Source organism: Pinus tabuliformis, chromosome 6 (genome assembly GCF_031772625.1).
Source record: "Pinus tabuliformis cultivar Carrire ecotype Pingquan chromosome 6, CPIR1, whole genome shotgun sequence".
Lineage (NCBI taxonomy): Eukaryota > Viridiplantae > Streptophyta > Pinopsida > Pinales > Pinaceae > Pinus > Pinus tabuliformis.
The window spans coordinates 894686923-894710283 of record NC_142292.1 but is presented as its reverse complement, the minus strand read 5'-3'; the positions used below and the strand labels follow the sequence as shown (position 1 = coordinate 894710283).

The window sequence follows — 23361 nt, the reverse complement described above, 5'->3', positions numbered from 1 at the left end:
AGCATGGCTTACACTTATATGAAGATGGATTCTTGATTGAGTTGAGGATGTGACAGAATGTTTGGAGAAACGACTGATGATGGCATAAGGATGTGCATTCTTATGGTTTGAGTGTGACAGTTGGACTGATCACCCGACTAGTTCGAGTCTGGGGGTTGACATTATACAGAGATGTGTTAGCATTATGTTGGAGTATCATAGCAGCGATTCACACGATGACGATACATGATGAGGTCGAAACGATGTTGCAGGAAGCATGTAGCTTGAGATGGAGGGGCTAGCCTTCCACGATGGAGAGAAACATGGGGAGATTGCGACGAGATGGTTGATGATCATGGATTGAGATGATTTTCCAATATATGACATACCGATGGGGTGTATGCCTTGGTATGGATATCTTGGCGACAGATGGTTGCTGAGATGAGATATTGTTGAGGACGACAATGGCTTCAAGTGGGGGAGGATGTAAGGACTTGCAGTCTGGGTCACCTTCATCATGCGAAGTGTGTGCGAGGAGCATGTGAAAAATGCAAAGTGAACGAACTAAGGACGAGTTTATAAAGCATTGGGCGAGTTGAGGGGGATGTCCCATGAGTTGGGCGGGCCGACCCTCCTCCGAGGCGAGACAACACATTGTGAACGAGTTGGTTTGGGCGTTGGGCGTAGGTCGGCCGGGTGACATAACCCGCCACCTGCCCATATATATTGGTGGTGCGTTTGTGGAGGCAAAGGCATCGATCATCATTCGATCAACACAAGTTCGATCAAGGAGTTCTGCGGTGTGCGGATGAGCCCGCACGATAGGTAGAAACTCGGGTGAGAAACTCGTGCAAAAAACTTGGGTGAGAAACTCGTGCAAAGAACTCGGGTGAGGTCATCGGGCAGGAAACTCGGGTAAGGTCGTCGAGCAGAAAACTCGGGTGACGTCGTTTGGGCAGAAAACTCGGGTGAGGTCGTTCGGGCGAACCGGGTGAGGTCATTAGGGCAGACTAGGGTGAAGTCGTTTGGCGACCTAGGTGAATTCGTTCGGGCAAGTTTGGGTGAAGTCGTTGGGCGACTCAGGTGAAGTCGTGTGGTGACTCGGTGAAGTTGTTTGGGTGAAGGCGTTTGGGTGGAATCGGGGGAGTCGTGTGAAGGTGACTTGGGTGAGTCGTGCGAAGGCGACTCGGGTGAGTCGTGCGAAGGTGACTCGGGTGAGTTGTGTGAACACGCAGGTGGATGTGTGGACGGGCGACCGGGTGAGGGCGCGCCATGCATGCCGAAATGAAGGTTGAAACCGAAGGTTGTGAACGAGAGTCGGGCAGGAGGGACTGCGTGTGGTCCACCGAACGAAGGTTGGGCAGGATAACACAATTTGGGCGTTTGCTGCACAAACGGAGAGTGAGTCGGGTGAAGACGTGCGAGGAGGTGAACGAAGGGTTGGTGAGTCGTGCAGTGACCGTGCAGAGGTGCCGACGAGATGGGCAACTGAGTTTGCTGAAAGTTGGAAATTTGGCTAAGTGTAAATTTGGGGTTTCCCAAGATTTAGCTTATACTTTGTAAAAGTGGAAAATTATATATATTGATTCGGGCAGACTCATATTGCAGGGAGTTGCCCCTCCCTTTATACTGTTATGCATTTCTATTGTATAATGTTGTTGGTGATGAATATGTATGGGTTTTCATCTATATAAAAGACAAATATAATACTTGGTAACGAAAAATAAACTAAGTACAAATGTTAGACGTAGTCCATGAACATAAGTATTGGTGAAAAAAAAGTGTTCGATGGTGCCGCACCTCACTATAGTGCAGTTGAAAGATTACCGCCAGTGTAGAGGCGTGACATTGATAGTGTTTAAATTATGCAAATTTTTTATTGTGAAGTTTATTTTCATGACAATGTGCAATTCGTCATTTCTAACAAAACCTTGAACAAGTGTGTTGTTATGCCTTGAACAAGTGCCTTTGTTATGCGTTAAACAAGATATTTTTTCTTGTGAAATATTAATCATATATTTTTTTCTTTTCTTTGCAAGATAATATGTAAATACTAGTGATATATTTTTTGCTTTAACAATGGTTGCCCAAACGGATTTATTGGAATAAGAATTAATTTTTTTTGGGTAATGTTTTATATAATATCTTTATATATTTGGTCAATAGATTATCTAAAACTTACGAGCGATTAATTACAAATCTTATTAAAAGTTTATCATAAGTTATGTAGTTTATCATAAGTTGTATAATAAATTTATATAATTGTGTAAATAACTTAAATTTATAATATATATATATATGAATTTATTTTATATATATATATATATTTATTTCTGTCTGAATTTATTAGAGAGTTATTTTTAGTGTGATTTTTAAAATTTTTTAATGTTTAATTTAATTGAAAATTTTGATTTATATTATTTAAACTGGTTTTTTGATTGTATATATAAATTTAACACTCTCAAAAAAATTCATTAAAAAAACTCATTTTTATTATCAATATTCTATGTATTGACTGGGGAGATCTCCTAATTTAGCACTCATTAGAAATTTTTGAATGAAGTTATCTATAGTGTGTCTTTTTGGAGTTTCCGGAATCCAGTGAAAATTTTGATGTGAAATCTTGATTTGTGTTAATCTGGTGAAAATTTTGATGTGAAATCTTGATTTGTGTTATTTAAACTAGTTGTTTGAGTGTATATATGGATTAAGTACCATGAAAAACCTTTAATGCATTTTTATTGTGCAACCTTTACCAATCAATATTGTTATTTCAATGAATTCCTCGCAGATTTTAGAGAAATTAAGTTGGAAAAATCCACCGAAAAATTTCCAAAAAATCACACTAAAAACAACTCTTCTTAAATTTGAACCCACCCTGCAATAAGTTTCAGTTTCAGTGAATAACTTACCTAATCCATTCAATTAATATGGCCAACAATCAAATGTGAGAAAGAGTTTTTTTCATTGATGAGTGTTGATTCCTCTCATTTTGCACAGATCTTATTCAGCACGCTACGATTATTTCCATAGTCTTTCACAGTTATTTCTAATACGCCGATTGTTTCTGCTGCAGGCTCTTGTTTCAGTGTACTCACAGCATTCAAAGGTTCAACCATGGGCCAAAAAGCAAAGAAACTTAAGCAAGGGCAGCCAAGGAATGGCTCGGATGTCGAGAATCCCAATTTAAATATATTCTCTGACGCTACGTCCAAGCTCAATAAATGGAGCAATTCATTGAACGAGATTAAAATAACAGAATATAAAACGAAATATATTCTATAAATCAAAATATTCAAAATATAATATATCTATAAATCAAAATATTGAAAATGTAAAATTTCACAAACTGCATCTCAACGGAGACGTGCATTCGAAGCACTTAAAATGAACAACCACAAAATGACACGAGGGTTTTCGTTAGGTTAAAAGTAGTTTTGGGTAACACAACCCAAGATTAATATTTTCTAATTTTCGAATAAAATAATGGTATGAAAGTTACAGGAAGTACGAACATTATTTCCACTTCACGATCTCTTCTTTTAAGGTTTTAATGCTTTAGTTTTAAAATATCATTAATGGTTTTTGAAAGTTACGATGAGCCATGAGTATAAATGCGTTTCAAAAGTAGTCTACATTCATCGAGAGGATTTTTACCTAATACTTTATGTCATCATTTACCATTAAAATAAAAATAGGATGATTATAATTCAATATAAAAATATTTATTAATGTTTTTAAAAATATTGGTATTGTAAAAATATAAATACGCAAATTAATAAAATAATTTTAGTTTCTTTAAATCATAATTTTATCATAAAATATTTTAAAAATATATATTTAGTAACATTTCATATATTTATAAAAAAATATTATTAATATTTAAAAATAAATAAATAAAATTATATTTCAAAGTATTTTTACATTAAGAGGTGCTTAGCCTAGTATGAAAGAGATATAAGAAATGTTATAATTTTTTGTCATATTATATAAAATTAAAAAATAAAATAAAATAAAAAATGAGTTAAAATAGTTAATTTACAATTTCTCTTTATTTGAGCCTAGTTTCATCTTAATTTTGGATCTATTGATCAACAACATGGATTAAATTTGTAGAGGTGTAAAGCTCTTTTACAGTGATAATTGAGCCCTCTAGGCGTTTGGTAAATCCACAATTAAAATAGATCTAAATAGATCTAAACTAATTTTAAAATAGTTTTAGGAAACAAGTCATATGTGAATTTAAATATCAACCAATCTTATCAACATTCATCATTGTTACAATACAAGATTGAAAAATGAAAATAAAAATGAATATCTAAAAGGCCCTGTGACCATTCATCTTCATCCAATTAAATCTACATGCATCCATAGTAATCCCTACTTCCAAAAGGCTAAACTTATGTGTATTCATAAAAATACCTACCCATGAAAGGTTAAATTTAAGTAGATAGAAATACCTACTTTAAGGCCATCAACTATATTTTTCCTTCTTTGAAGCATACCTCTTAAAAAATAAGCTTGAAAGTAAAATTTAATGTTGGATAGACTCTCTACATCTATTTCAAAGTAACCTAGAATCACCAAAAGTTCGAATTTTATTAGTTTATTTATCAAAATCTATAAAAAAAATACAAGATTTAAGGTCATAGACTTAATCAATTCATTAACCCACTCCCAAGATCAACATTGAATCAGAGAACATGTGTTTTTGATAAAAAAATAGTAACTCACTAGCCTCAGAAGCCTTCTATTCCTTAAGTTGCACCATCAAAATATGACATCCTCTTATTTTATTAATGGTTTTCTTTGCAGTTTTTGGAATGGTTCTCATTACTATATTGATTAGTGGTTTCAAAAATAGATAAAGTTTAATGAATAGATTAAAGAGAATTACATATATTTAATTAAAATTGATCATATTCATAGATAACCAAATGCCTTAAATAATAAGGTGAGGGAAAGTTTTAATATAACTTTAAAGACAAATTTCCACACCATACTTTAAGACCCTCTTCCATTTTTTTATTAATACGATGTAATTTTAATATTAGTTGCAACTTCCTACCACATTTGTATGGAAAATTAATTAGAAACAAATAAATGAATAATAATTTTATTCTAAATCTCAGATAAACAATACTTATTGGCCCTTGTTCACCTTTTTGCTGCAAATTTTTTGATGTCAATACTATATCACTAATTACAAATCACATAAATAATCAAATCAAAAAGAAAACTTCAAACCCACCACTAACACTGTAAGACTATTCAACTCCCTTACCTCCCATAATTGAGATTTGCAAAATCGCAATGCTCTATGGAATTCTTTCACTACATCAACTTCATTGCTTTAACCTAATATGAATTATGAATTGTTCTAATATTATTTAGGTGAAGGTTTGACCTCAATGTATTTTACTTAGTAATGTTAATCACATAAATAAATTCAATATTTTAATGCTCTATGGAATTCTTTCACTACATCAACTTCATTGCTTTAACCTAATATGAATTATAAATTGTTCTAATATTATTTAGGTGAAGGTTTGACCTCAATGTATTTTACTTAGTAATGTTAATCACATAAATAAATTCAATCTTTTATACTAATAAATTAGGCAAGTTGGATTTACCAATTAAATTTTTGTTTAAATATATTTATATATTTTGTCACTAGCTTATCCAAAACTTCCAATTAAGTAACTGCAAATCCAATTAAAAATAAAATATTATAATCAGTCCCATAATACATTTATATAATTTTGTAAACAACTCAAATTTATAATAATCTTATTATTATCATCAATATTCCATGCATCACCTACATGGATCTCCTATGGTCACCATCTCCACATCATATTGGATCGGCTGGTTAGGTTTTACACCAAAACAAAACACATGCACACCTCGATGATGCGGTTGTTAATACGAATTAGGTTTACGATAGCTTAAAGCTCCCGAAACACATGCACACCTTGATGATGCGGTTGTTAATACTAATTAGGTTTATGATAGATTAAAGCTCCCGATAATGAGACATTAGCCATTTTGGAATTTGAATCCGCCATGCAATAAGTTGCAGTAAATAGCTTACTTCGATGCAAATAATATGGCCAACTATCAAACGTGAAAGAGTTTTTTTCATTGATGAGTGTTGATTACTCCCATTTCGTACAAGGCTGGTTCAGCACGATAAGATTATTTCCATAGTCCTTCACAGTTATTTCTAATTCTCGGATTGTTTTCGCTGCAGGCCCTTATTTTTTATACTCACGACATTCTCAGGTTCAACCATGGGCTAAAAAAACATTGAAACTGAAACAAGGCCAGCCAAGGGACGGTCCGGATGTCGAGAATCCCACTTCCAATCTATTCTCTAACACTACGTCGAAGCTTAATAAATTGAGCCGTTCCTGGAACAAGATTAAAAAAACAGACCATAAAACGGATTATATTCTATAAATCAAAATTTAAAATATCCCAAAGTGCATCTCAAATTCTAAGTATTTAAAACGAACATCTACAATATCATAAGAGGGTTGTTGTTAGCTTAAAAGTATTTTTTGGCAACACAAAACTAGATTAATATTTTATAATTTTCCAATAAAGTAATGGTTTGAAAGTTACAGGGGGTACGAACCATATTTCCATTTTGACGGTCTCTTCTTTTAAGGTTTTAATGCTTTACTTTTAAAATATCACTAATGGTTTTTGGAAGTTGCGTGAGCCATGAGAATAAATGCCTTTCAAAAGTAGTCTATATTAGGATTTTTATCTCGAAGCGCAATATCTTATGTCATCGTTTACAGTTAAAATAAAAATCGGATAATCATAGATTATATATAAAAATATTTATTAATGTTTTTAAAAGTATTGGTATATAAACTCAAATTAATAATATTATTTTAATTTTTTAAATCATAATTTATGATATAATATTTTAAAAATATATATTTAATAACATTTTATATATTTAAAAGAATTTATTATTAACTTTTAAAATAAAAATAATTTTATGTATCAAAGTATTTTTACATTAACAAGTGCTCCTAATCCAATATGGAAGAGATATAAATATGTTGTAATTCCTTGTCCTAAAATGTAAACATTATGACTCAGCCAAATTATATAAAAATAAAAATAAAATTAAAAAAAAAGTAAAATAGTCTATTTACAATTTATCTTTTTTTGGACTCTAGGTTATGACAACCCATAGTATTGCTTATATATATATATATATATATATATATATATATATATATATATATAGATACACACACACACACACCAATGTAGATTCATCTTAACATTGTATCTTGTGGGCAACAACATGGATCAAACCTCTTGAGGTGTAAACTTATTTTAGAGTGAAAAGAGATTTGATGCCTCTTGGAATTGGGTAAATCCAAAATTAAAATAGATCTAGACTGATTTAAAAATAATTTCAAGAAGCAAATCAACCTATCTTATCAACTTTGTTAACAACCTGTGACTTTTGACAATTTCAAGATGATATATATATATATATATATATATATATATATATCATTGAGTCGAGAGACTCATTCTACAGGCAGTATGATGTGTACTTTCTCTTAGTCATCACACTTGAAATGTTTCTCATGTCGACCAAAATAAAATGAAAAAAAAAAATTAAATAACTATACAAAAGATTTAAATAATGTAATGTCTACTCATAAAAAAAAATTGCAAATGAAGAAATTGGATCCCTCTCGGCTCATGTTAGATTCGTATTTAAGATGGATCTATGCTAGTGTAAAAGATCTCCAATTGGTACAACACATGCTTGAAAAATAAAAAGAAGAAAGAGCATGTGAAAGGCCTTGTGACCATCCAATTAAATCTACTTACATACATAAGAATCCCTATTTTTAAAAAGTTAAATGTATGTGTATCTATAGAAATACCTACCTACCTTTGAAAGTCTAAATTTAAGTGTATGGAAATGCATACTTTAATGTCATCAACTATATTTTCCCATGCATAAGTTTTCAAAAATAAGATTGAGTAAAATTTACTATTAATAGACCCTTTACATCTATTTCAAACTGAGTTGGAATCACCACAAATTTGAATTTTATTTATTTATTTCTCAAAAATTAACAAAAAAATAACATTTAGAGCCATACACTTGATAAATTCATTATTCCAATCTCAAGATAAACATTACATTAAGTCATTGAACATGCGTTTTTTTATAAAAAATAGTAACCCATTAGCCTCACAAACCTTTCACTCTCTTTGAGTTGCAACATCAAAGTATGTCATGTTCTTATTAGTCCTTGTCGTCCTGGCATGGACTATAGTAATCGGAAACGAAGAATCTAGTATTATTTGAGTTGTTTTTAGTTCTGGCTCATTAGCTATAAACAAAGTTTTTAGAGACGTATTAATTTATCTTGTTATTTGGCCTCTTCTCGAGGACCGAAGCTGGATCGAAGCTAAAACAATTGGTTATATTTTTGTTTGTTTGATATTTTCAAACTTGTAAATACTACAACCTAAACTAATGTTAGCATTATTAGAGGACATTAAATGTTAGCTAAGCTCTCAGGAACATGCTGGTATATACCAACATATAATCATATAAGCATCCGTAGATTCCTGGCTACACCACATGGCGATTTCATCGCGCATCTATATTGCATGTGAGTGCATGATTGTGTCGTGGCCCAGGTAGGTTACCATGTGACGATGGGTTGGACATGCTTCCATTACTACGTTACTGCGGCAGGTTCACATGATCTGCGTTTCAAAAAATCTCTGCCTCTGGACAGTTGTTTCTGTAAAACCCATGGTGCAGTTCGGCTTTCCGCCACCTTCAAATCCAGATACGAGGGCCTTAAGAATACAAACAACATAGGCAAAGTAGCAACAGTTTGATCATTTGGCTTGCAAATACAGCCATGATTTTAACAACAACAGTAAGCACCACCAGCACAAGTAGCAGAGGAAGCACCACCACCTGAGTAAGCACTACCAGCACAAGTGTATGTGGTAGGGTGAGACAAACCACTGAACCCATTATGCAAAAACCATTTTCAAACAGGCGAGGATGCTACCTTGGTTGCGTGGGGAAGGAACGCTTGTGCGTACGTGCAGAATACACAAAGGAACCCATGCTGGTTTGCTGCATTTCAAAAAACCTCTGCCTCTGGACAACTGTTTCTGTAAAGCCCACGGTGCAGTTTGGCTTCTGCTGCCTTCAAATCTAGATATGAGGGCCTCAAGAATACAAATGACATAGGTAGCAGAATCAGTTTGATCATTTGGCTTGTAAATACAACCATGATTTTAACACCAACAGTAAGCACCACTAACACAAGTAGCAAAGGAAGCACCACCACCTGAGTAAGCACCACTAGCACAAGTGTATGTGGTAGGGTGATATATATGTGATAGGGTGAGACAAAGAGCTGAACCCATTATGCAAAAACCATTTTCAAACAGGCGAGGATGCTACCTTAGATGTGTGGGGAAGGAATGTTTGTGCCTGCAGAATACACGAAAGCGCCCATGCTGGTTCGGACAAACACCTTAATGCAGGGCTATTGTAACATCACACCCAACTTACCTCTCAGAGGAACAATCACCGCCTCAGGGGATCTCGTTCCCCTCTCCTACGTTGTCGGAATGGTCATCACTCGCCCCAACTCAAAAGCCCTCTCACCCGACTACGACCTGTTGGATGTTAGGAAAGCTCTCTGAAAAGTAGGCTTCAAAATTAGCTAGGATGGCTCGAATAAACTCGGGCTGGGAGATGAAATGAAATGGACCTAGACCTTCTTGCTGCTTCGACATTGCGACCTGAAGAGAGGCGAAGCCACGAAAAGATATGGCTATGGCACGAATGATAGGAAAGAAAACGTGTAACCTTACTCAGTGACATCTGTGAAAAATGCACGTGGAAATATTGCCGTAGATTGAATGCACTTTATTTAGCACTTGTCTTCTTTTATAAAATTATAGGTTATCCATAGATTATAGATCTAAATATAGATTATTAATCTGATTAGATATACATAATGCAACCACAGGATTACTACCTCCTGTATGTGCTGTAAACTTCATTTTCAACATTTTTATCTTTTCAACTACATGCTCGACATGCTCTTGATGGGATTCAGAGGGAATCATGGATGCGAATCTTTCCAAATCGTGCAATCGCTTAACTCAAGTCCAGAAGATCCTGGCTATTGAATTCAGTTCTAACCAGCCCAATAAGAACTAAGGGCTCTTAGTTTGGTAAAGTAATCCCTCATAGCAAGTAGGCCTTGAGTTGCTTGACTGGTTGTAAGGATACGTTGCATCTACTGCAGAGCTTGTCGATGGAGATTTTATGACTCACGTGGAAAGGTCTCAAGGATCCCAAGCTTTCCAATTGCCATTTCTTCACAAGGGTGAGGTGGAGCAGGAGTAGCCACAAAATGCAGATGAAATGAGAATAAGTGGAGTAGGTGAGGTGGGAGACAATGGAAGGGGAGGAGGGGTGGTGGGAGAAATAGGTGGGTGAGGAAGAGGAGAAGATATTTGTGAGTATTCGAGTGAGACCATTGAGTGAGAAGGAGATTGCCAGAAGGGATGTTTCAGACTAGGAATGCATTAATGATAAAACACTGGCCTATAAATACACCATTCCAGAACGATCTCTGTTTCCAACTGCATATTCATTTAGTAAAATTTATTTTCTTATTCTATTTCTGTTTCTAATTCTGGTTGATTTTAGTAATTGACAAGAATGTGTTTGTATGTATAAATGAAATTGCTAGGAATGCACATTGCAAATAGAGTATTTAGGATTGAAGCCTCAACAGATGAGGTGTATGAGGATGGGGGTGGCTCTTTCTACTCTCAACAGTCTCAATGGTGAGTTAATCTAAACTCTCACTTCTTTGCTCATTCTCCCTATCTGAACCCAAATCGCAAAATCTGGTAATGGTGGCATTGATATATGTGGTTGTTGCAACAACAATATTTTCATATGGGCAAACCAGTAGTGGAAAGACATATACGATGAGGGGCCTCGTAGATCGTGCCGTGATGGATATTTACAAGTATATTGACAAGGTATTGTTGGGCATGGAATCCCCCCAAGGCATGTTTGGGGCTCAAAGCCCAAGTTTTGACCCAATATTGTTGTAAAGACTCCGCAAATTGCGGGTGTGGAGCGTGAAATGTATGATAGAGTCATAGGGTTGTCTACCCTAGTTTTGTAATATAATGTCGGCCTACCCATGGTCTGTGGACCATGGGATTGTATAAATTCAACAAGGCTCTAAGTGTAAAAGAGAACGAAAGAAGAAGGAAGAATGAAGCAAGAAGATAGAGTCTAAGTGGCTAAGTGTGTCATGGGTCATAGAGTAGGAGAAGGCTCTACAGCTGAGTGTGCAGAGGCCTTGTTGTCTGCAGCTGAGTGTGTGGACCCCTGCAGTTGAGTGCGCAGGGCGGAGTCGAGTTTGCAACCAAAGAAGAAAATAATAAAGAGAAGTTTTATCATAATTTTGTACATCTATTCTTGGATTAATGCATGCTTGTTATAAATTGCAAATACATTGTTTATTTACTACGTGCACCTATATGAATGATTTATATTGCTAGGTATAACTTAACGCATACAAATATTCTAAGATAATCAAGTAACAATGGAATACTAGTAAGGACTTTGGTAATAACAGTGTTCAGGCCCTAAGTAGGGCTCCGCAAAGGCAACATCGCAGGCTGCGAGGTAAGTTAAAGCACGCATAGTGATGTGCGCACAGGGTCGAACTGCAGACCTCTTAAACTCATTAGACATCTCCAGGGTGTAGAAAATTGGTTCTAGCATCCTCCCATACTACTTCAAGTGAGACCTCAGCCCACGCTTCTTGGACTGTTTCCGAAAGGGCCAGTAGTACTGGGATTTGTTTGGTTAAATCACCTTGAAGTTGGGTCAGGCCCCTATAAGCCAACAAATGGTTCTGTTTACGGGACTGGGATCTGCATAATAGATGTTTGATGTCGTGTCTTTGGAATTCGACAAAGAAAGAAATTGAAGGGTAGTTGGACAGAAAGATTCACAAGTTCACGGTGCAGGAAAATAGGAATCCGCGAGTATTAAGGGAACAGTGGTTAGAGCGCTCCTTATATACGAAAATCCATGAAATTTTCTTTACATCCTTCCCCTCTGAGTTGTACGAGTGGATCGCGAAGCTATCAGATATTCAAGGAAGGTTTAGGTTCAACAAACCTATTGTGTGGACCCCAAAGTTGGTGTGCAGACTAGAAGCATCAGGAGATAAGATTGTGCGTGCTATAGACCATTGGCTTGATTGAATTATAGGAGGGTTTATCATCGAATTCGCGGTAGACACGTCAGTCCGCTACAACGAGGCAGAACGATGCTTCCTCAAAGGACCGCGACGTAAGTACATTAAATCTTTGAACACTTGGATTAAAATGCTACTTTGTGAAAAACGGGTTATGTGAATAAATTGATGTTTGGGACTACGCGAAGTGGGAGGATCGACAAGAAAAAAAGTAGAGAAGAATTAGAGACTAGTCCCTTCATTTTACTTCCACGAGAAAGCGAGGAAGAGCTCATGAAAGTTTCACCAAGAACTGCAATTAGTTTGACAAGGCAGTGAATTCCGCGCATACCACCCCCACCTACACCACAACCAGTTTCACCATCTTCACCTCCATCTTCACCCACACCACCTCTGCCACCACCATAGTTCAATATGGTGAGTGCAACAAAGTTGTTGGTATTCAAAGGAGTAGGGAATGAAGATTCAGACCAATTTTGGTTCGTAGTAAAAGCTGTATGGGAAGTGCAAGGAGTCACGGATGATAATATCAAGAAAGCAACACTGGTTAGTGCCTTGTAAGATTGCACATTGACATGGTACATTAAGCATTCCATTGACAATCGAAATGCGGGGATCGTGGATATCCAAGCTGCGCTAAACATGGAATTTAGCAGACCAAAATTAGAGACACAGTTGATTATCGGGTTTAAAGAAATCGTGATGCTTCCAGGTGAGACCCCCTGGGGGCTGGATCAAAGATTGAAGTGTATAATTCATGAAGCAAACATGACCTTGACGGATGGGAAACACCACACATGGTTTGTAGCATCGCTAACCCCACATCTAAGGAACGCGCTATCACAACAGAAGTTGTCAACTCAGGCCGAGGCCTTGGAGATCACAATGAGACTACACAAGACCCCGATACAAGATGCTAATTTACGAGTCCAACAGATCCACGCGTAGTTGAAAAACTTGTGCCTTGAGATGCAGATCTTGAAACAAGATAAGACATTTCACCCAGAAGCGCATGTGGAGGTATGGTGCATAAGTGCAAAGGCCAGGGGCATGGCAAGGACCATTGTCTAGTCCTCATGAACTACCTAGCAAGATGAGGGCCAATGCCATTGAGATCGGAGGCACAAGCTGGGCGAAGCGCAATGACTACATTAAGGTACGCGATGTGTCAGATAGGAGGGAAACATGCTACAGAAAACCGTCATCTATTACAAAAGTATACAAAGACGTCCCAACCATTATTTTGTAATTTATACAAGTCAGTAGGCCATGATGAGTGTACCTGTAGAAGTTATGAACTGATGATGGATCAGACTCCTAACTATAGGGTTCAGACCGAAACATGAGCCCTCAAACAAAATGCAGGGATGGCACGCACTGGGTTTCAGGGGCGTGGATGATGTCGAGGTGGAATGGGACTAGGAAGGGGTCGCGGACATCTAATCTATTACAACTGCAGAGGATCGGGCACTATGCCCGTGTTTGTACACATTCGACGAGAGCTTCATGTTTATATTGTATCCAGTTTGATCATGAGATAGAGGACTGCCCCACACTGATAGTGAGGTTGCACAATAAAGGAACACTCTAGCCTTCCCCAACTCAGAACTTACAAATGATGAGGTCTGAGCCTCGCGAGGAGGACCCGAATGTAAACATCGTGCTCCGAAGTGGTATCACAATAGGAGAAGACAAAGGCAAGCAACTCGAAGAGAGTTCCTGGGTTCACAAGGCACCAACAAAGGAACCATAGTTTGATTTGGAGCATGCAAAGGAGACATTTATGGAAGCTAAGAAGAGCTTCATGGAGGCCTCCACTTCAGCTAGTAAAGATGAACTAGAACTAGAGATGGACCCTTCAATGCTCACTACCTTTCTAGAGACATGCATGAAGCTACTGCGCAACAACCAAGTGGTGAAGGGGCTACAAGAACTCATCACTAGATGTGTGGGATCTGGAGAACCATGCGTAGTTCGGAAGCTATGAAAGCACGCAACGCGAATAGGAAGGGAGATGAGATTGACTGCACAAATCGGGGAATATGAAATGGATCAAGTTATTTTGGATCTGGGATCGGACACGAACGTTCTGCCAAAGCATACATGGGAGTGCATGGGCAGGCCTGCGTGACAATGGTCTCCTATTCAATTGAGAATGGCAAATGAGTGAAAGATCCTACTGATGGGAAGATTGCAGGGAATAATGGTAGATACCGAAGGTGCGAGCGCGCATGTAGATTTCAAAGTGATAGAGATTGTTGATGAAAACAATCATTATCTCACACTACTAGGAATAGATTAGGCCACTGATATGAATGGAGTGATAAACCTAAAGAAGCGCAATATGATTTTTGAGAAAAATTCACTGCGCATAGTGGTACCTTTAGACCCCATGGAAGGATCGCGCTACACAAAACTGGTGTGCGACTGTGAAAACAACGATGATCTAGAATGTAACTACAAGATAACCGGTCGGGAGCAGGATTGGGTGAATTCTACAGTAGATGGCAAGTTTTCATGGGAGCGCAAAAGCTCCTGCACATTAGAATCAGACGAGGAAATAGAACGATGGTAGAATCAGTTACACAAGGTAACCACACTCAATTGCAACATGATGATAAAGTCACTACACTGTGTAGCAACAGAGGTAAGATGTCTGCCTAAATATGAAAGACTAATCGTAGTAAATTATTTCCTGAACAAATTTGAAAGAGAAGTACTGGAATAACAACATTTTGATGCTCTTAAATGGGCACTACACACTACGCCTGCAAGATGGTGGGGTATGCATCAAAGAAGTTTTGAGAACTGGCGCGATTGCAGAAGAATGATGCTCATATGGATTGGAAATCCTCAGATGCGGATGAAATCCGTATATGATGGAAAAAACAGCCTTTGTGCCCACCTCTCCACATGGGTACAGGCGTATGGTATGCAACCTGCACGAACACACTCCGTCTTCGCGATAGGAAATGGGACCAATAAGCAGGAGCATGCAAGACAAGGGCATGAACGATGAAGTATGATAAGACCAAGTGTGCCAAGGATTATCCACATGAAAGCCTTTGACAAAGTGTGTGAAGTATTGAACGTGGTCCACCACGTGAGACGCACTAACTAGGACCTGCGCGTAGTAGCAGTTCTAAGGGCTTATAGGACCATGTGCAAAACCCTGACCGTGCGAGCACTTCTGAAGCTGACGTATGAAGCAGAGGCTGTAATCCCTATGGAGCATGCGAAGCCTAATCCGCGCATAGCAGCACCCGTAGATATGACGATTCATGAAGCCTAGAAGGAAGGAATCACACAGCCGCCAGAAATAGAACACGTTGACCTTAAGGAAGAACTCCGACAAGGAAATTTTAGACTCTGCGAACTTGAAAAAGAAAGGGTATAAATAAGGAAGAGAAGCGCGTTTATGGACATGGAGGTCAAGAAGCTGGAGGATGAGATAAAGGAAGTGTTTCTCATTGAAGAACCAAGGGTTTACATGCAAGGTGTGTACAATCATACTAACAATTTTGAGAACTATCGCTGTGAACTGGTTAGTCTGCTGCCTTGGATGGGGCCGCATATCCCCAAGTGTAGTGACCAGGGTAGCACATTTCAAGTGGTGTAGTGCGCGATGTCGACCACAACAACAAAAGGTGGGGATTCCCCACGAACCTTGGTGGAGTATAGAATGAAGCGCCACACAGGTGGTGCGACCACCTGACTAGCCATGGGAAGGACAGTCTTAGCGCTCCATGCAGTTGGAAGGGAGCGCAGGACTATAAACTATTCTGCCCAGGAGCTGCGCGATATTGGGGATGTGGACAGAAGCAGAGCATCATAGGGTCTGGGACCATGCACGGGTGGCTATTCTGTTGCGCACAATGGCCAAAAAGTAACAATTAAAGTCATTGTTCACAATGCGATGTGTGACTTGAGGCCAAATGGAGCGGGCGTTAGGCATTTAAGATGTGATTTATGGGCAAGATTTGGGAAAATCTGCCGCCAAGAAAGAATTAATGGACTGGAATTGGGGGGAACGGTCGAATTCAAATTCAAAAGACGCTACAAAACAAAAAGGGATGGCTAGCAGACAACACTTGGTTGTTTGAGAATTCAGCAATTAAGCAGAGTCCTGACCATTGTGAGCCAAGCGTTGATTGAGCCCCTGAATTCACGAGTGCCAGAATATAGTCCAGACACTATGACAAATACTAAGGACATTTTGGGAATAGAAGAGGTGACCACCGGTGAGTCTGCGCAGGCCGTAACTATGGAAGAGGTTGCAGAAGGCATCGGGGTTGTGGCAGAAATCACTAAATCACCGCGTATGCCAAGGCCCAAGAAGGATAAACAAGCAATGGCCCCTGTACGCGTGTCCCTAAGGAACCCACTGCGTAGCAAACTATCGATGGCAGAGAAGGGGAAAGTTGTCATGATAGAAATAGATGAGGAAGAAGAAGATTTGCAGGCCCTTATCATTGCAGAGGAAGAAGATGAAGGCATGGAGGAGGATATTCAACCTACACACTCTGCAACAAAGCTGCCCGCGTATGTCCCTCCGTGGAAAGGGAAGACCATAGTGCCAAAGGACCTGGATGAAACCAAGAGTTCACTCTAGACCCCGCTCCTCCCAGACGGCATTGTGTTTGAAGGAATGCACCTAGGCCATGTGCCAACCATGAAGTTTGAAGATTGGGGCCTCGCTGATCATGAGAAGTTCCCTCACCTGGAGACTGGGAACCTCATGAAGCAGAACGTTACAGGGGTGGTGACAACATTAGAGCCATGGAAGTGGCTGTGCAGTGTGGAAAAGGCTAGGCTACTGAACTTCTTATGGGTGCCGCATTTCCACCACACACCAATCACCATTTTTGTCATCAGGAATCTTCTCTGCCTAGTGCATGATGGGTATCTATGGCTGGAGGAGCCTATCCCCATTATAGCAGAGCTAATTCATCGCATTTCCCAACTCCCATGCAAAGGAAAGGACCCTGCAACCATAACTGAAGGAAAGGGCAGTGATTTAGCCCTTGCGGAGGCCATGAAAACAAAGTATAAGCTAGAAAAGAAGAAGAGGGGCTATTCCATCTCCAACATCAAGGACAAATCAATCTGCATAGCCACCCAAATCCTCGCAGGAAAAGTTATGTGGAAGTGCCGCACTGACAAGGTACCACTGCCGGTGGTCGCACTAGCTTAGTAGTGCATGGAGGGGGTCTAGTTCAACTGATCCGAATTCCTCTGCGAGGAATTCCTGAAAAATTGTCGTGAAGCCCAGGAGTAGGGTAAAACCTTCCACTATGTGTGGTTGTTGGTATCCACAGTGCTCATAACGGGGGAACTGCCAGAGGATAGTCAATTCCCTAGCATTGACAAAGAATTACTGAAGGCTGTGAAGTATGCTTCGCTCTGGGCCACGAAGAATGTGAAAAGGATACGCAACACCAAAATCTTTTGGGTGCTCATGGATACGAACGTCCGGATGTGTATCCACTGAAAGTCACGCTTGTCACCCATGGTGTACAATAGTTTGTAGAGTTTTGCAGAATTTAAGGTTGATATGCAAAACATATTTATCAAGGTGCATAACGATCCGACAAAGCAGTGGATGAAGCTACCTTTTGTAGCCACTAACGATGCCATTTTTACTGTCTTGGAGACATGGCCTCTGGAATGGCGCACCCCAAATCTTGCAGAACTTGAGAGGGCAGAAACACAGAAGAAGAAGGACGATGCCAAGCTATGCGTCACACAATTGGCCAAGAAAAGGCAGAAGGAAACAATAACAGATGAGGTAAGGGCAACGTGGGAAGTAGCATAGAAATCTACCGAGCAGAAAAAGGTCGCAGAAGCAACAGCGGCAGCACAAGCGATAGAGGAAGCAACTGCGAAGGCAGACGAAGGCCAAGCAACATCCTCACAGGGGCAGGAGGTAGAGGAAGCAGAAACAGCAGAAGGGAGCATGGACCTAGGGACCACATCCACACACGATAGAGCATGTAGGACCGAAGAAGAAGGTCAAGGCCTTGAAATTGGCCACTGACCCGATCACCTTAACCAAAGGTGATCTGCATGACATCGCCGAGACGATTCACGATTTAACAAATGAGGCCCCTCATGATTTTATGCAGGAGCACCAGACTGTGTTGGGGGCCCTCAGAGTGCAGCTACAGGAGTTACAGGTGTGTCCCCCTCAGGTGGGTACCTTCTCCACCCACCTCGCAGCAAGATCCTCAGGAGCAGAACAGATGCTGCACGCACAAATGGAAAACACAATAGTGTTGCCGAAAGGGGCCCTAGTAGCAGTTAACGAGACTGATAGATTTTTGGTTAACATGATGAAAGGCCTTGGCCTTAATCTAGTTGCCATTCCATGTGAGACACTGTATTTGCTACAGGATGGGATAACAACAGAGCTGCATGCTAGGGAGAGCCATGCGATCCAAGTTCTCAGCGAGAAAAAGATAAACATTGAATAGCTTAGCTTGCAGCACGATGAATTAGTGTCACAGAATCAACATTTGGTGCAGGTGGTAGACGACGCTTCCAAATGCATCCCAGAGTTGGCCATCCCAGCAGATCTACCAGTAGAGGTGTGGATCCACAGGTTAGCAACCAGAGTCCACGAGGCTAGGGAGGAAGTGACCAAGGTTCAGCTGGAGTTGAATCTTCAGATCGTCGAGCTGCAGTCAAAGGCACATCCATCCACTCACCCGAAAGTCAGAGAATAGTGCGCTAGCGCTACTACAACGGGATTGGAGGAAATTGGAGGTGCAGTGCAAGACTGGACCAACATGTTGGAGGAAGCACTTGAGGTTCTCAGGACTCTGCAGGAGGACCCCAACATCCAGCACTTGGAAATAAAAGTGCGAGAACTCTAGTAGAAATATGACAGTTTTTGAGGAACTGCACAGACAATAGTCCTCACCCAGAGGCTTGCGAGGATGTAACAAGCTAAGGCAGTGAAGGAACAGGTGGATGCGGCATGACACAAGGAGGCAGTTCTTAAAACATGCTTCAAGTCATGGATCAACGAGGCCTTCACTATCACAGAGAACATTGAAGGAAAGCTCGTGCATATACAAGGGATGCACACATTAATGTAGAGAAGCACCCTAGAATCATAGGTCTCGGAACAACAGATGTAGCAGATTCAGCAAGCAACAGCTTAGTGCGCTGCTGACTTCAACACTATTCAAGAACAGTTGGAGGGACTCTGCGCCAAGATCGTCATGTCGACAGAGTGACTCGAGGGTGAGTCACGATGTTTGTTTTGGGGGCCTGTTAGGCATGGAATCCCCCCAAGGCATGTTTTGGGTCTCAAAGCCTAAGTTTTGACCCAATATTGTTTTAAAAACTCCGCGAATTGCAAGCGTGGAGCGCGAAATGTATGATAGAGTCACAGGGTTTGTCCGCCCTAGTTTTGTAATGTAATGTCGTCCTACCCATTGTCCGCGGACCATGGGATTGTATAAATAGAGGAGGCTCTAAGTGTAAAAGAGAACAAAGGAAGAAGGAAGAATGAAGAAAGAAGATAGAATCTAAGTGGCTAAGTGTGTCTTGGGTCATACAATAGGAGAAGGCTCTGCAGCTGAGTGCGCAGAGGCCTAGTAGTCCGTAGTTGAGTGCGTGGACCCCTGCAACTGAGTGCACAGGGCGAAGTCGAGTCTGTAACCAAAGAGGAAAATAATAAAGACAAGTTTTATCATAATTCTATACATCTGTTCTTGGATTAATGCATGCTTGTTATAAATTGCAAATACACTGTTTATTTACTACATGCACCTGTATGAATGATTTATATTACTAAGTATAACTTAACGCGTACAAATAGGCTAAGATAATCAACTAACAGTGGAATACTAGTAAGTACTTGGGTAATAATAGCATTCGGGCCCCGAATAGGGCTGCGTGAAGGTAGCATCGCAGGATGCGAGGTAAGGGAAAGTGCGTGTAGCAACGTGTGCGCAGGGTCAAACCGCAGACCTCTTGAACTCATCAGACATCTCCAGGGTGCGGAAAACTAGTTCTAGCACCCTCCCATACTACTTCGAGTGAGACCTCAGCCCGCACTCCGTGGACTATTGCTGAAAGTGCCACTAGTACGGGGGTTTGTTTAACTAAATCACCTTCGAACATGTTTCAGGCCCCTATAAGCGAACTGGTATTGGGGCTAGATTTATTTTTTGTTGTTGCTTCCTCACTGTGTTTTATTCTCCACATTGTAATGGCGAGGACAATTGATGTGATTTTGAGGCACTCAGAACGAGTATTTGTCTTGGATTTTTCTGCAATGGAAATTTATAATGAAGTGGTGAATGATCTCCTCGCTTCTTCTGAGAACAGTGGCTCTCTTTGGGTTCTGGATGATCCAGAGGTGGGCATTTGCTAGTTTCCTCAGATTTTTGGTTTCTCTCTCAACATCGCAATTTTCTTTGCCCTTGCCTCATGTTTATTGTATTATTAACAGACGGGAACAGTTGTGGAGAAATTGGTTGAAGAAAGGGTGCTGGACAAAGATCATCTGCAAAATCTTTTGAGTATATGTGAAGGTAGATCCTTCTCTTTGCTTCCCTAGATTTTAAGGCTTGTTATTATAATCATTTTTTATTCAATCAATTGGCTTAGCTTTTCTGCAGCTCAGAGATAGGTCAGGGAGACTTCGTTGAACAAAGCAAGTTCAAGATCTCATCAAATTGTTATAATGGTCAGTATTCTCTTTTTCTCACATTAAATGTTAAATTAGTTTCTGCAGATATGTGTTGGTTGTTAGATTCTCCTCTCTTCTATAGACAATTGAAAGCTCTGTTCGAGAAACATGACCAGAAGACAACACCTCGAGCTCTTTAGTCACAAGTTTGGTATGCTTACTATTCCTCTATTCGTATGAATCTTCATGTGTGTCTTAGTTTAGTAAATGAAGTTGACAATTTTGTATAGAACCTTGTTGATCTTTCAGGGAGTGAACACGCATCTCAATCTCTTTCAGTAGGAGTTAGATTGAAGGAAGGTTGCCATATTAATTGCAACTTGCTTACCCTCAGCACTGTGATCAGGAAGCTCAGGTCTATTTCTGCCCTTTCCTCTTCTGTTTTTAGTGTTTACATTCAAAATCATTCTGTATAATATTAGGTTCCAATTTCTGTAAAAAAAATTCCAGACATTAAGGATGAAGAAAACTAGCATTATCTATGTTTCTGAAAATATTATGAATTGTCGACACTATTTATGGCTTCAAACTCAGACGTTATTATGGTTTGTATTGATAAAATTTGTCAACTACTTTTGTTACAGTGGAAATAATAAAACTAGGAACAGTCACATTCCATACCGAGATTCTAAACTCACCCGAATTCTTCAACATGCATTGGGAGGCAATGCAAGGACAACAATGATATGTACATTGAGTCTTAAATGGAATACTCTCTTCTTTGCTAGCTATGCAAAGGAAGTTGCGACTAGTGATGTCAGACAAGGCATTATTGAAGCACTTGCAAAAAGAAGTGGCGAGACTTGAAGATGAATTACGAGCCCCTGGGAACTCCACTCTTGGGAAATCTGCTCCCTCTCAGTACACTGAGGCTTTGTTGAAGGAGAAATATCTCCAGATTTAGAAGGTCTTCTTACATTATTCATAAATTATTTTGTGATGTTCACCATGTTTACTCTAAACCTAGCTAATCTACACTCTTTATTTGAACTAGTCAACTCTATATCCATGTGGATAAAATTCACTGATTCTTGCTCTGATGAGGGGTTTGATGTCGCCTAATATTATAGATGGCCCAAGAGATCAAGAAGCTGACTCAACAAAGAGATGTTGCACAAAGCCAATTTGAGGACCTGCTTTGGAGCATTTCTAACAGTCAAGGGTCAAGAAGACGGGTAACTAGTTTTTTTCATCTCTTGAGCTAGATGTAAGCTGTTCTCAGCCATTTTCAAGGATGCAAAACTTATTTCTATTTCTCTTTCTTGTAGTACTCAATTAATCCCAGTCACACTCTTGCTCAGAAAATAAACTCTTATAAAGATGAATGTGCAGTGTCGGATGTATCCAGCACAGGGCATGATATGGGTTCAGATGACTTGCAATTTCCTAAACTGCATAACTCTGACAATGGAACAACAAGTCAAAAAAGAATCGAAATTTTTTATCAGCAAAGCATTCAAAAACATCAATAAGAAGCTCTTTTACAGTCAGACAAATTTCAACAATCCTCAGCCTCCACACCCGAGAAGCAACCTATTATGGAGTCCACCTCAAATCCCCTACTGTTGGTTCAAGAAATTAGAAAGTTGGAGTATCTGCAGGAGGAGCTTGGTAAGGATGCTAGAAGAAGCTTTAGCATCCCTTCAAAAAGAAGTCCAATGACTTGATATCACTCAATCAAGTAAACCCAAGAATGATACAACATCGTCTGTGAGAGAGTTTAGAGGATAAATTCAAGCATTGTGTTCAAAGGAAGAAAATTCAAGCCCATAAGAAACTGCTTTGAGAAGCCTAGTAGATACAACACTCAAGGAAGAGATTTTAACTCTGAATGGCTCAGGTGATCTCCACAAATTAACTTATATTGATGCAACAATTGCTGCATTTGAAGAGTAGCTTAAAAATGTGCAACAATCCATTGAAAATCTTGTAATTCCTCTTCCCATTGAGGTTAGATTATTGGATTTCAGTAGAGCTCCACAACTAAGAAGGAGTAGAAGTTGTATAGCTGAAATAATGACTAGCCCTCCATCATCTCCCTCTTCTTGGGTGACATATAGTTTTGGGCATAACGAAAACAATCTACCAGAAACAGCTGGTTGGAAGAGACTCGGGAGCTTGAGGAAGAATCCTTTTCATAAAAATGAGGGTAGTGAAGGCAATGCATTATCCACAGACAAAACTGAAATGCTTGAAGGAAGTGCTTCTTTTGACATACAAAATGTTAAGAATATGTTCAAGGTTGCTTGCCTTAACCAAGCTCCTTCAGATTATCCCAAACAGGATGTATTGTAAGTAACAAAGTAGCAGCTATACAGTTGAAAGATCGGGGCCTGACCCCTATCCCAT

The 23361-nt window shown here is 39.4% G+C and overlaps 1 pseudogene; it reads left to right on the top strand.

Annotated features, from left to right (window-relative positions):
* The first annotated feature begins 1263 nt into the window (after positions 1-1263).
* On the top strand, positions 1264-23307 carry LOC149261804 (kinesin-like protein NACK1; annotated as a pseudogene).
* Positions 23308-23361: the final 54 nt, after the last annotated feature.